This window comes from Sceloporus undulatus, chromosome 5 (genome assembly GCF_019175285.1).
Source record: "Sceloporus undulatus isolate JIND9_A2432 ecotype Alabama chromosome 5, SceUnd_v1.1, whole genome shotgun sequence".
NCBI classification, from domain to species: Eukaryota; Metazoa; Chordata; class Lepidosauria; order Squamata; family Phrynosomatidae; genus Sceloporus; species Sceloporus undulatus.
Genome location: NC_056526.1, coordinates 67,717,277 through 67,730,608, shown reverse-complemented (window position 1 = coordinate 67,730,608; position 13,332 = coordinate 67,717,277). Strand labels below are relative to the sequence as shown.

The following is a 13,332-nucleotide window of genomic DNA, read 5'->3' as shown; positions in this document are numbered from 1 at the left end:
TATTCCAGTTTTCCCTTCCACACTTGTGCCACCAAAACTGCCATCTTAGAGTAGAGCAGGAGGTAATTCTACCCTTGCTATATTAACCAGAAAGAGAAGGCAAGACACAGAAAGTTTATTTATACTACTGATATTTCAGCTTCAACAGGGCTAGATATATAGCAAGCTGGCAAGAAACCCTGAAAGGGAATAGGACAGGACAGGACTGCTCAACTTATCTTTGATATTCAGAGTTAGCAGAACTACCACTAGCTACAAACACTGAAATCTAGGGAGGACATTACTTCTCTGAAAATCAAAAGTCAGATTTAGGAAAAAAATACTTCCAATTTCTTATTTCAAATTGTGGTTTTAAAATGTGAGAAACAAAAAATCTATTTAAATCATCTACATAAAAATTAAGTGTGTATGTGTGTGTGTTATTATATCATGGGTGTATTCCCACCAAATTTGAAAGGCATGCTTGGGATGGTCTAACTTAAAATCTACTTTATCTACTGTACAAAAAAAATCTTTTTAGGGGAAAATCTCATTTATTTCCTCAAACGGCTGGACAGATATACACCAGACCTGGAAGGTATGTTTGGGATGGTCTGATTCAAAAGATAAATCACATGACATACACAAAATCCATTTTTTGGGGGGAACAGTGTCCACCCCTCATTAATATCTATGGAAATGGCTGGATGGACTTGTGCCAAATATGGAGTTTAGGTTTGGGACAGTCTGATTTACAATAGAGGTTACATAGGGTATACAAACTTACTTTTGGTTGCCTCTGGTGGGGCACCTCATTGATTTCCTCAATAGTAGCTGAACAGATTTATACTATATTTGGAAGACATGCATGGGAAGACTTGACTTAAAATACAAGCTGTGTGGCACTGGTTGAATCCACTTGGAGGGGCCTGGTTGACGAGGCTATTAATTTCTTCAGAGATGGCTAGATGGATAAGAACCACATTTGGAATTTACTTTGCAGATGGTCCTACTTAAAATGCAGGCTATGTTGCCTATGTGAAATTGACTTTAGGCATGCACTGGTGGGGTGCCCATGAAATTAATCCAAGCACAGCTGGACAATTTTGCTAGTATAAAATGTAAGAAGAAAAGAATTATATGGGTTGGGACTTGAACGATCCATTTGGGACCAGCAATAGAACTGAGGGTGAAACATTGGGAATAGATGTTGAGTTTAGTCTGAAATTAATTTTGCCTAAAACATCCTAAGTGCCATATGAATTACAGATCATATTATTAAAGGCATTACCCATATATCTAGGTATAGTCAAAATTGCCTTCACAATAAAAAAAAAATGGAATGAATTTGGCCAAATTCCACTTTCACAACGTTGAGGCGAAGCAGACGGGCTAAACAGCACGATCTGCAGCCGTTCTGGCTGCAATCGCCCCATGACCACAGTGACCAGACTCCATGGTCCCAAAACCAGCCACAGCTGCGGTCCTGTATGGGTCACCAGCACAAGCAGTTTTTTGTCGATTCTTTTCAGGCCAACTTCAGGTTGTATCAGCCTGTCCCAGAGTAGCTTCTGGCTGCTTTGGGGGCATGTATACAAATGCCTATATGGAGAAGAAACCTGGATTCTTATCTGTCCTAAATTCTAAAAAATATATATGAGCATAATTCATATTGTGCCAATGTTATAAATATAATCTATGCTTATATAGAAAACATGATATCAAAAAGAAAGAAATATTCCCTCATAACATAATTTATAAAACACTCACATTTCTTCTGGGTCTCCTTTTCTTCTCTCTCTCTCTCTCTCTCTTTCTCTCCGTCTTTTTCTTTCCCCAAGAGGGCTTTGCTTCTTCTTGCTTACAACAGTTCTTCTTCTAAAACTCAATTGCCTTTCCAAAAGTTAGATAATGAGGTTGCTTCAGAGAGAGTGAGATATACCTGCATGACAAAGAACAGAGAAATTTATTTAAGTTGAAATGTTTTAAGAACATTCTTATAAACATTCTCTACTCCTCCACATTTATGGCTTTGACTTTTGCAGATTTGATTATTTATGGATTTTATTAATATGTTCTCTCTAGGAATATCTAGGATATCTAGGTCCTTGAGTGCAACTCTATGTCAACTTTAACCAAAAGTCACACTGAAGGATCCAGAGATTCCTAAAGAGAGCACTCCACTAAGCATTTGTAGCTCCTCCAACGCAATTCTATGGTCAATGTCTAGCAGATCTTGACCACAGAGTTGCACTGGAGCACCTAGAGATTCCTAGAGAAGTGTTCTCTCAGGTAAAAACATAGTATTTTTTGTTATTTGCTGGTTTTTCCACATTCACCGGAGTTCTGTGTCCCTAACCCCAGCAAATGCGGAGGGACGAGTGTACTTCAATAAGTATGCAGCATATTAAGATGAGGGGGGAAAGTGTATACATATATAATATATATTCATCTATATATTCGAGAAATGTATGCCCAAAAATTGTTCCTAAAATCCCAGGTCGATTTATTTACAGGTCAGTATGACAATGTGATAGCACCTCGTTCAGATTTTCCCATGCAGTCAGGAGAGCAGTTTCTTTCTCTTTTGAGCCAGGCAGAAAGAGCCCTGGGTGATTAACTGCTGTTAAACAAACAAACAGAGTCCCTCTCCCGCCCAGGCTGCGGCTGTGTGGGGAGTGAAGGATGAAACAAAAGTTGAAGCAAAAAGCCTGAGTTAATAAGCCTCTTGCTGTGGGCACACATACACACACACTGACAGTGTCTCTAAGTTTTACCATCAACCTATCCATGGGTCATGGCAAAATTCATAATTTTGGCCCCAAAACTTGCCCTCGACTTATACATGAAGTTGACTTATAGTTGCGGATATAAGGTATATCTGCCAGACACTATATAGTACTTATTGTAAATATTACAAGGTGGTATATAAACATTGCAAATAAATAATAAAACCAAAAAGGTAAACTTGCTCTGTTGTTAAATGTTATTTATGAAGGCAATTTAAACATAATGGAGTTGCATTTAGTTCATTAAATCTGCTTCCCCCTAAGATTTTAATTCCAACTCTGTCTTGAAAGCTGAGAAAGCTATATAATACAACTGTATCTCAACAACTTCAGTTACCTGGGAAACATGTACTACAGTGTTTAGAATCTTTTGGGATTCAGAACGTGGAAAAGGATAATACACACCTGGAAGTTCTAAAACAGAAAACAGCATATTCTACCAGAAATGCCTCTCTGATTTACTACCTGCTCCATTCATTCATGTTACTCCTCATCCATGATATTAGATCCACCCAGCTAAGCACTGGGCATGAATGAGAGTCCTACAATGCCACTGCTGAGTAACTAACATATTTCTCTCTTCCTCACCAAGTGTGGGTGTCCAGTTCAGTTGAAACACAGTGGGAGGGTGTGATGTGGGCAAAGGATTAGGGTTAGGCTGTATCTACAGTGCATAATTAGTTTTCCATATAGATACTCTTACTAAAATAATGAACAATGAATCTCTGAAAGAGATAAACAATGAGAAGAAATATTTGAAAGAATATGGCAACAAGTTAGGATGGGATTTAAACTAATAAAACTTGAAGTCACATTTAAACTAGGAATCAAAAGAGATCAGTTATGGTACAAAAAGCTGGAAGAAGCTGCTTTACTTATTCTTTCAATATATGCTTTTTTATTCAGTTAACTATTTATTAATAGTGCTATAAAAATTAATAAGTTTAAATATATATTTGCTGTTTTGCTGGTAAAAACAATGTGAAAAGAAAAAGTCCACTATGATCAGTTTAGTATAATGGAAATAGGAGAGATTTTTTTTTTTAATTCCAAGAATATGGATTTAGCAGTAAGGATAAGGAAATTTTTATAAATCAATGAAAATTGCAAAAAGCTCTTTTTTCCCTTCTTTTTTAGTGTCTATTGTGTGTAGGTTTATAAAGTTATTTGTTTGTTGAGTGTTATGTTTTTTCTTGTGTTTGTCTTTTATATTATTACAAAATAAAATTTATTAAAAAATAGTTTTCCATGGATGCCAGGGTCTATGTAGGCACAAACCCAACAGTGTGAAGTAGAGACCATGAAGAGGAGATTTCAGAACTGATTGCTCACCACAACTACCACATTGAGGATGTAATCCTTCACTGGTCTTGAAGGAAGCAACTAGTAATCTAAGTAATTTTCTTCCTGTTACAATAAAGTCTTTGAAAATTGTGCAATTGTGCAGTTTAGGAAGAAAAAGAAAGTCAATAAGTATAACAAAGATAAGGCTATATCAATAGTGAGGATGTTCAATAGGACAGGATGGAGAGGATGTCTGTTAAGAAGACTGAAAGGAAAGAATGGATGATAATAGGTAGAAGTTAATGGAATTGGATAGTTAAGGATGGGGATAATAAGAATGTAAGGTATGTAGATGAAATTAAGAGTATGTAGGAATAGAAGGCATGGGTAACTGAGGTGGGAAAAGAAGAAGTTGAAATTAGAGGATAGAAGCTGGAGGAGAAGTAAGAGAGGTATCAGATAAAGAGGAGAGAAAGGAAGAAAGGAAAGGAGTGTATGGTTAGATAGGAAGGATAATGGAAAGGGAACAAGAATGATAGAGGGAAGGGAAGGGAAATTGAATGGAAGATGGTTGAGAAAGAGATAAGGATGTAAGCCTTTTTTTAATACAGTACTGTAGTGAATGTTTTAATATACAGTCGGCCCTTCTTATACACAGATTTTTTTTATACACAGATTCAAGCATTCACGGTTTGAAAATGTTCCCAAAAAGTATACATTTCAAATATCAACCTTGATTTTCCATTTTTTTATAAGGGGCACCATTTTGCTATGTCATTATACTGTATTTAATAGGACTTGAGCATCCACGGATTTTGTTATCCACAGGGGATCTTGGAACCAAACCCCAGCGTATAACAAGGGTCCACTGTAAATGGTTGTAAGGTATGTGACTATTGAATAAAATACAAATCATTTAAAACATTGTGCAATTTTCAAAGACTATTTGTAGTTCAGGACTTATTCTGCACAAAATTTGCATGTGTTTGGGTGCTGTGTTTGTATGCACAAAACAACATTTTTTGTAGTTGGGGATTTATTCTGTAACAGTCAGCATTTTCTGCACATAAAACAGCATTTCCCCCATAGAGAATAATATTTCAGTACAATACTGCTTCTTGAGCTAAAAGCCCATGTGCGAATTTGGTGCAGAGCACATCCCAAACTATGAACCCAAGATTCTCTTCATCAGTTTCCTGACATTTAAGATTTTGGCCATTTGTAAAATAGTTTTCAACTAGTTTTTCCATCCAAATATCACATCAGTGGTGTCACGTGAAGGTGCAGGAGATGCGGAGCACACCAAGTGACAACCTAAGATGGGTGACACCACTGCTCCTCAGACATCTGTGTTTTGGCAAAAACGGGCTGCCACATTCGCCTGCTTTCCTTTAAAATACTTTAAGAGATGGTGGGAGTGAGGCTAAGCTCAGTGGGAGGAAAAAGGAAGCCCCTCAGGATTTTTTAAAATTAAAATTTAAAAATTCAAAATGTTAAATTTAATTTTTCAAAATTTTATTCTTTTTAAATTTTCTTTTAAAAACATTACATTTTGCCAATCTTCACTATATATACTGTATGTAAATACATTTAGGCTGTGCATATGATATTGTAATGTATAATTTTAATTTTGCTAGTTGTTTATGTTGTCATTGCATTCAGTAATATATGGGAATTATGTTTTATGAGTAACCTCAGTAATAAAACTAATACTAAGGATTCTGTAGCATATGGTATGGGAAGAGGTCAACTGGGGGGGGGGGGATATCATGAGTGACCACATAGGGTGGCACCAACCCTAGTGATGCCATTGTATCACATGTGTGCTTTCTCACAAGCCACCAACTTCTTTATTAAAAGTATGCAATGAAGATGTCAAAGTCTCTTGCAACCAACCTCTCACATGCTTTTTCATACTAATCCAAGATTACAGTGGTACCCCGGGATACGAATTGATCGCGTTACGAAATTTCCGGGATACGAAAAAGTTAGATTGGAAAAAACTGTTCCGGGATAAGATGTTTTTTTCGGGTTACGAAATTTATTTCGGCGCGAAATTCAAACGCAAAGCGCGGCTAGCGGCTTTCCAGCGCTAATGGAAAGCCTTTTCGGGTTGCGAAATGTATCGGGTTACGAACGGAGCGGCGGAACGAATTAATTTCGTAACCCGAGGTAGCACTGTATTGACATTTTCCCTTCCTGTAAAGCAATATAACATTGAAGACAACTTGCCTAAGTAAAATTCATTTGTGTGGAAATGTCATTTGGTATCTTTTCCTTTTAGTTTACACTATACACAGCCACAACACAAAGCTCTCAAAGTGAAAAAAACAAGAGAAAAATAAATTATGACATCTAAACATAACTTCAACCTTTGAATTTCAGGTCATTTGCCTGCAAGCTGTTAGATCCAGGGCAAATGGATAGATTATTTTCCTTACACATTTCATTTCTTGCATTTTCTAACCTAATTTATCTTCATCATAAGGTTAACTTTTATGCACATGCTGGTCAACATTTGTGTTCTGAATTTTCTTGCTCCACAACCTTTGAAAACACACACTAGGCATTCTAATATTTCAATGTGGTGTTCAACACATATCATTTCACTTTCATCTCCACAATACCAGCAATGCTTTTGTTGTATTTTAGGATATTCACAGATCAATGTATATTCCTTCAGGGAAGCTGTTTGAACTTTCAGAGAATGACTGATTGACATCAGGAACAAATACCTTTTGCTGTCATAGAACAGTGTGTCATTTATACAAAAATCCACATTAATTAATTCTATCCATACCTACTAGATGTATCAAAAGGCTGTAACAGCTCACTCATATACACTGTGGTACTAATGCATGGTGAAAATACTTTAGTGTATTAATGAATTCAATGTCCCTGTTCAGAATGTGTTTTGTTTTTTTATAAACCTGCATATATTAACCTCTTAATCTACAAATACATTTTCCAATTCCAGGTTCATAAAGGGCCAATTTTTATATCCATTCTATATAAAGTGGTGGTGGGGTATTAAATTTCACAATTCAACAGGACTGTAAGGAGCTATGTCTCCCTACACTTCTAGAGAGGCTCAGGAATTTTACAAAAGTAACCATTTCTATGGTTCTTATACATATTGACAAAGTCAGCAGATACCATCCCCAAGCCAACAAAAAATATACATGAATGTGCTTGCTGTATATGAATTATACTATCAGGATTATACTACACCAGGGGTAGGCAACCTTTTTGAGCCGGGGGCCGGGTTGCTGTCCCTCAGACAACTGGGGGGCCGAAATCAAAAATAAATAATTAAATAATTTTAAAAAATTTTAAATAAATAAATAAACCGCGACAAATGTAGGACAAAATTTTCAAATGGTGGACACTTTTTTTAAAAAGGTGGAGGACACGCGAAAAAAATTGCTGATTTTTCAAAAAATGTTAATATAAATGCATGTTTCTGAGGCTTCTATAGACAATTGCCCCCCTTGCCCCTGCGCGCGAGAGGCCAAAGGCCCCGGCGGCAATCGGCGGCAGGACTGGGCTGGGGCCGGTCCCAAGGCCTTGCCGGGCCGCATCCGGCCCGCGGGCCACAGGTTGCCTACCCCTGTACTACACAGAAGGCTGTAGCTCTCTCATTTTCCTATGTCTGTTTTAGGAAATAGCATCTGTTCAGTGCAAGACTTTTTACAGATTAATCCTATTGGCCTAATTTTGTTCATTCATTTATACAAGAACAAATGGGAACACACTATACATGAAGGCAAAAGCCAGCTATGTAAATAGTGTGCATTTTAGGGCTCTAGGTATTTAAAAATTTATTTAGTATTTTTATGTTTAATAAGGCATTATCTTCCCTAATATCTTCTATCTTGCTGTAAAGTTATGAGACTACTGTTTACATCACAGTTTGTTTCTAAACTAACTAGCATGTGATTATATATAACAACATTCTGCTGGTCCATAAATGAGAAAATCACAGCTGACTCCTTCATTTTTGAAAATATAAAATCCAGTAATTACTCAGATCAAAACTCTGGATTGAAATATTACACTTAATTCACTTCAAAAATCAATCATCTTTTTATTCCTCACTTCCAACACATACATCTTGAGCAAGACCCTCTATTCCCTTGGGGGATAACGAGAAAATCAATCAATCAATCATACACACATGCACTGTGTTTTCCAAGGATCAGCTAAGTTTACACATAGTTTCTTAGGTGAAACTTAATCGGTCAATCTCATTACAAAAGACTAATTCCCAGTTACCAAAACATTGTTGCTTTCCTTATATGGAATTTTACCATGGCACTCAAAGCCTAGATTTTACATACACAAAATGTGGTAAGATGCATGTATAGTAATACAATACTGTATTGTTATGGTTACCTTAGCCATAAACATAGATATACACATAACTTGTGCACGTAAACCTTAAGCCAAGCCATATACTGCTATGTCAAGATCTCTTGAAAAGCCTCATAAATTCCAGTATTTTTAACTTAATGTCAACCTAAGAAAAGTCAAAGCTATACAAGAACTTACGAATATACTCAACCAGGACAGACAAAGTGAAATCCTACGCACACAGTCTGTCAATATATACATTGAACGGCCCAATTTATTACTCAGATGGTGGATGAGATTATGGGAGTTGCAATACAACGGTACACCATATCAGTAAAGTGTCAGGTTAGAGAAGTGATACTCCCTTTTATCAGGCTCCACCATAAAGACAACTTACCAACTGGCATGCTGAATTACCAGTCACATATTATCTCTGCTTGCTGTGCTATTTTGGAAAGCCTTACCATTCTTCCATTCATCTTTGTCAGCCTAATCTACCCATGTGGAAGGAGTGCTCGATATTATATGAAGGTGGTCATCTGACATGAAAACTATGCTAATGCCCATTTTAGCTAGGAAAAGAAATTTTCAAGAAGATGTATCCTTTCTTGCAGGTATGAGTGAGGGACTATAAAAGAGTGAGGCATATAGCATCTTGGGGGTTTGCCCAAGCTCCTAATGCCAAAAAGTTCTTGACCAACTTTCTGAACTAAGCTTTCCCACCCAATACCTTGACCAGGAATCGAATGCTCTCTCTCTTTCCACTTCCGCTTGTAGGTAAAAGGGTGAGGAGTGCTGCACTTCACTTTCCTTCTACAGGGATGGAGGCTCAGGCAGAACGTGCCTTCCTGAGTCAGAGCCCTCCCACTGAAAAGGTGACTGGGGCAGCAAGAACCCAGCATTGTCTCCTAAAACTGACCAGAGACAACAGGAGAATTTGTGGTTTGTGCTGGACATTCCCCTCTCCTGCCTTATTTGCCAAGAGAACTATTTTTAATTCAGGCATTATGCTAAACAGCCTCAGTCTCCAGTCATGCTGCCACAGTCCAAGACAATATACAGTAACTTTAATATGATTCTCCAGCCACCTACTGTCATGTCTTCAGCCTTGTTCTTTAGCTTGTCAGCATAACTAAAACCATATAATCTCCAACACTAATTTTAAGGATTATCCAAATGGTAAAAATAATCTGGGATGAATCCAGGTTGAATCTTTGTTGTTCACATGTAACCCAAATGCACTCAATTCAGGCTGCCAAAACCCCCACTTAATCTGGGATAATCGGTACCAGAATTTTTTCCAAGTTTCTCAAAAAAGATTCGCATCATCGGCAGCATAAATAACGATCCGAATAAACCTGGGATTTAATCCTGCATGCCTGGCTGTGTCTTTCCCCTCCAATGAGGGGAGAGGACTCCCCCTCTCTCATTCACCCCCTGGCCCCACAGTCTCTTGGCAGCCAGCAGCTCTAGGGAGCAGTGGGAGACATTACCACCACTGCCACTGCCTGAAGAGACCCAGCCAGCACCCTTGGGGAGGAGGCACAGAGGTGGTGAGCATGTCTGACCAACAGAACATGGAGAGATGCGAATAGATACGGTTCTGATGAAAAAATGGTGTGAATAACACACCCTGAACGCACGAGTTGTCTTATTCATATCATCACGCTAAAAAAAAAGACATTTGAATGGCCTCTTAATCTCCATTGTTAAATGCTTTCCCACCAACAACACCCAACATGTGAAGCCCATACATTAAAATTTACAGTGATTGCTGGTCCTACCCATAACAAATTTCATTTTTCTGTATATTTTGATATTATTTTTACTCAAGAAAAAACAAGCCCCTATTACTTGGTAAAATCTTATATTTATTATATTCAGCTGATATAAGGCAGAATCACTACGAACATTATACATGTCACAATTCAATAATGTCAGTTTATTATATTCAGTATATTTAAATAATTGTTTGGTTCTTAACATTTTTCCTTTTCCCCTGGGAAACATGTACCGGAAGGGGGAGAGGGAATTGTATCTGCATTTCTTTTGCTATTCAGTATGGACAACAGTATTTCCTTAATGTTCCCTATTCAATGCTAGATATGTAATTACCTTCAGTTCATAGTCTAGACATTATTGCCTGGGTAGTATTTAAGACTGCTTGTAACATGCTTGCTGTTTCAAGTAAGCTAGGCTAAATCTTGACCAGATAAATTAGCAAAGAATGCAATAAAAGCTGCAATAAAAGAACTTTATCCTCCAAACCTTCAAGTTGCTGCTAAATGAGATTTCTTTGAAATGCAGATCAGTTGAACTAGATTAGTGAATTTTAGCTCCTGTCAACATCATAACAAAATACAAATACAATTGTTCACTGGCCTTATCTCCATGCTTCCATCTGCTGCCTTGTTATTTACTTTCCTTGATTTACTATGCAGATCTAAATAAGGCACATCAAGGAAGGCTTACAACACAATGGATTCTTAAGCTTTACATCAAGGTATTTGAAACTGAAGCCCTGAAAGGGCTGCCATCAAAGACATATCTCTAATGAACTTCCATATCAGAGAAGGTTTGGTATTTAATACTGCTGTGAAAAGAAAAAGCTACAAATCAGAATGGCCTATGAAGCAAAATGCCTGCAAAATGCCTGCAAATCTTGATGAGATTAACACCTACCAGAATTAATAACCCAATAAAAATGATATCTAGTTCTTTGAAGAGTTAAACTTCCAACCCTCACACAAATAATGCTTTGTGTCAAAATGTCAAAATAATAATAATCTGTTGACAAGGTTAAAAGGTTAGGGTAGAATACCCTCCTTCTTTCCTCAGCAAAAGCAATAAATGGAGCAGCTTTTTCGCTTTTGGTTCTATTAAGACACTGTTGACAAATCAGAGCTCAAAAAATTAACACAGTCAACAACATTACCATGGTACCTTCTGTGTCTTCAGAATTTTACAGTACAGTACCTTAGGGAGAGTGCAAGGGGAGGGAGCAACGATTTAAGCTGAAATGACAGCATGTAACATTTGTCCATCAATTTAAAATATCTTATCCATCTTCCCCACAGCAGTGAATAGCAGAGTATGGTTATGGTGGTGGTGTTTTGTTTTTGGAGAAACCACCACCACTCCAAAAACCTTGCTGATCTGTTTATAAAGAACCATGAAATGTCAGTGCTATTCAGTGTGGTGACCCCAGAACAGGTCCCTGAGCCATTGGGTGATGATGGTCCCTGGTGAATTTCCAGGAAAGAACAAAACAATTGTAACTAATGGGCACCAATATGGTGCCACACTGGAAAAATAAAACTGCTTGTCCCCCACACCCCCGAACATCTTTCTCAGTCCCAACAGGCTGCCTGAGAAGCACTGATCTATGTAACATTGTAATAATCTCATTCACAAAACACAGACAAACACACACTAGAAAAGCAAGGTTGATTCTCCTCTTATTTTGATTTTCTGCCTACTATTTCAATACATTATGCAAAGATTAAGTTGTTCAGAAACATTTCAGCATGAGCATGCAATTGTATACAGCAAAATGTTAGTGACTACCAAATGTGTTGGTAGTAATTGACACTTTCTCTTAGTATTACAGTTTATAAACAAATCTCACATTTTTCAGCACCCCCCTCCTTTGCAGAAATCATTTCAATCATTTATACCCTTCTCTAACAAGAGAAGATCCCACAAGCATGTTCTGTACTATGGATCAATCAGCTCCAAACCAAAGTAGACGTGTTGCAGCTCTTGTGCCTGGGAATCATGCTGGAGGCTCACCAGATGATGAAAACTGAAGTATGCTGTGTATGGCTGCCCCACATGGCATCCATTAGCTTCTGGGCATGTCAAACTTCACAACTATCCTACAGTCAATGACAGCAAACACCTTCCTTTTCTTCTTGCCTCCAAACATATACTTGACTCTGTACCCTTCTTCCAGATTACAGGCAGTCTTCCAGAAACAAAGTCTCAAAACAGAAGCAGTATCCCATGGCTATATGCTACAGAAATCACAGTAGTCTTTTTGCTAAATTTGATTTCATATGGTCCAGGTTGCAGGATTCATTACTACCACCAGAGACTGCTCCTTTAATGAGATGATAAAACAACAGATTTGCATATGCAAAGGCAGGTGCTGTAACAGGTTTGACTTCTCTTGACCTAAAGCAAGTCAAAGCAGTCCAGGAGCAACTGCTCCCTCTCAGGCATTGTAGCTATGATGGGCAGTCAAAATCCTGCCATCTGCAGCACTGTTGCTTAGAAATGACAACCTGGATAAAAATTAGTCGCTAGATCTTGTATAACTAATTATCACAGCATATTCATCCATATGTTAAATTCCCCAGATGAAAAAGCTATCAAAAGTGGAAAATCCATTACATGATACACTCAATAATCAAAAATTTTAAAGGTGTCTTACAAATTATATCTGTAAATTTAGGCTAAGAATTTATATAGAATGTAAGATTTCTATAAACAAAACTGGCATTTTAACAGACAGTCGGTACAATGAGGCATGGCACAATGACACAGAATGCTTGATTACACACCCAATACATACACTTTGTCACCATTACCAGTTTCATAAACTTAGATACAAAATAGGGGAGATATTATATTTTATTTGCTATAGCACTACCATAATAATATATAAGCATTTGAATTAATGGATTCACCACTCCTCTTTCACTGAAGTTTACAGTTAATGCCCAGTATGTTATCTACCACCACACATCAAGGTGCGCATACAGGACATAATTTTGGTAACATGCAAAGATGTCATTCCAAAAAGCCACCCAATGCTGCTTGTCATCTGTTTAATGTAAATAGAATCATATGCTTGTTTATCTATGGGAAGTCAAGTGGGAGATCAATATACTTGTGCAAATCTACAGCGCTATATAAACAAAGC

At 37.5% G+C, this 13,332-nt stretch overlaps 1 protein-coding gene across 1 annotated transcript in view; it reads right to left on the bottom strand.

Moving 5' to 3' along the window:
* Positions 1 to 13,332, bottom strand: part of FOXP2 (forkhead box P2) — a 451,559-nt gene that overhangs the window by 383,883 nt on the left and 54,344 nt on the right. The window contains 1 exon segment of the mRNA XM_042467206.1: positions 1,750 to 1,921. The gene's annotated coding sequence lies outside the window, so the exon portion shown is untranslated.